Source organism: Corvus moneduloides, chromosome 17 (genome assembly GCF_009650955.1).
Source record: "Corvus moneduloides isolate bCorMon1 chromosome 17, bCorMon1.pri, whole genome shotgun sequence".
In the NCBI taxonomy this organism is placed as follows: domain Eukaryota; kingdom Metazoa; phylum Chordata; class Aves; order Passeriformes; family Corvidae; genus Corvus; species Corvus moneduloides.
In genome coordinates, this window is record NC_045492.1 from 306618 (window position 1) to 308493 (window position 1876).

A 1876-nucleotide genomic window follows, 5' to 3' on the forward strand; every position below is an offset into this window, starting at 1 on the left:
TTCCCACACCGGGAGTCGAACCCGGGCCGCCTGGGTGAAAACCAGGAATCCTAACCGCTAGACCATGTGGGACTGCTGGGCAAGGGTGCCTGCTTGCGACAGCCGCTTCCTGCATCGCTGCGTTCCTGCACCGTCTCCTGCCCGCCCTGCGTCTTATCTGCGCCGCCTGCCTGCGCCCGCGCTGCCCACCGCTCGTTGTCCCTGCCTGCTGACCACCGTTTGCCTCCCACTGCCCGCTGACCACTATTCACTGCTCGCTGACCTCTGGCCGCACCGTTGGTCAGGAGCAGGGAGGGGGGTGAGGGGTGCAGGGCCGCTCCCTCACTTAGTTAAAAGACGAGGTTGAAGGTTGACAAAACTGAAAAAGTAGGAAATTACTAATGGGGAGATGAACAAATGAACTCCGGCCTAAAAAGGCACAGAAACTTGGTAACAGCCACCAATGTGCTCCTAAACAAATTTGAGCAACCAGAAAAGCAGGCAGAAAAGCTACACTACCCAGTTTTGGCTGAGAACAACCTTATCAGACACGGGTACAAGACAGGTAACAGGTAGAACACTGCAGTAGCTGGCTGCGGATGTGCAGGAAGAACTGACTATTGAGCATGTGGAGGAGCGATGCTGGATATTGAAGAAACTTCGGTATCAGTGTGCCTGAACCATTTTAATCTTCCAAGATGTAACACTGAACCCCTATATGTGGAAAACTCACACCTAAATAGGCAAACGAGAGAATCAGGGCTATTGTAGTGAACAGACTGTAAAACCAGTGGTGGTGACAGTGACGTATTTAGGAGGTCAGATTGGCTACCAAGGCAGAAAATCATTATGAAAAGTCTCCAATTACCCCCACACCGAGTGAGTAAATGTCACATCAGCATATCATGCGGTTGCTACATTTAGATACCACAAAGGCTTGATTTTTGGAGCAGCTGGCTGGAGAACATAAAAGAAGCAATTGGGTTTAATGCTGAGTTCTGTGAGGGGCCATTAGAACAGTCATGCATAGCAGTGAGTATTATGTTCAATCTGGTGACATCAGAAGAATAACATCAACAAAGAAATTCCTCCCTCAAGAGTTGATTAAAAAATGAATAAACTGAAAGGATAACATGATTGTAAGAAGCATGGAGATTCTAAAATTACTCAGAACAGTTGTATCACCACAAAGAAAAAGCTATGGCTACTGTTATAAACATATATTATAGTATTGGCTTCTCGCAAGGTATTAAAGTAGATACTATATAATGTTAGAAATGCTTTTTTGCTGTGTGGATGTAGTTTTCTCTCGTTTTAGCAAGAAATGTTAGCAAGTGTGAGCAAGTGTGAGCAAGTAAGAGAACCTCCAAGCGAGCAGAGGATGAGGCCCAAGAAGCTGCTGATCAACACTTTGTCCGGAGAACAAAAGGGCCCAAAGGCTGCTCTGCCCGGAGAACGGGCGGCCAGGAGGGTCCGAGAGCCGCTATCACCGCTCTGCCCGGGGGGCAAAGAGGCCCAAAGCTGCAATCAGCCCTGACTGTCTGGAGAATTAAGAGATCCACCCTACCATCGACTCTTACCTAGCGGGCCCAACCCCAAGAATCAAAAGAAATAAAACCGCAAGGCCGAAGACTACGCATGCTCTAAAAAGGCGGAACCAAGCAGTGGCCATGCAGAACAGTTCCTGGAAAAGTTTGAATATGAATAGAGAACAGACAGTAAAAATGGTATAAAAAGGACTCACCTCTAGCATCAGATGTGCTCTTGGCAGAGCGCCAAGGCACCCGGCTGTTATCCCTTTGCTTTATTTTATGTGTCTCTTATTGTCTTTATATTAAACCCTTTAAATTCTCACAGGAGAGTGAACCTCGTTTTTCACAGCTACAAAGCACCATTA

The 1876-nt window shown here is 47.3% G+C and overlaps 1 non-coding gene across 1 annotated transcript; it reads right to left on the reverse strand.

The window, feature by feature from the left end:
• On the reverse strand, positions 1-72 carry TRNAE-UUC. Its single transcript has one exon. It is a non-coding gene; the product is annotated as a tRNA-Glu (tRNA).
• Between the last annotated feature and the right edge of the window lie 1804 nt (positions 73-1876).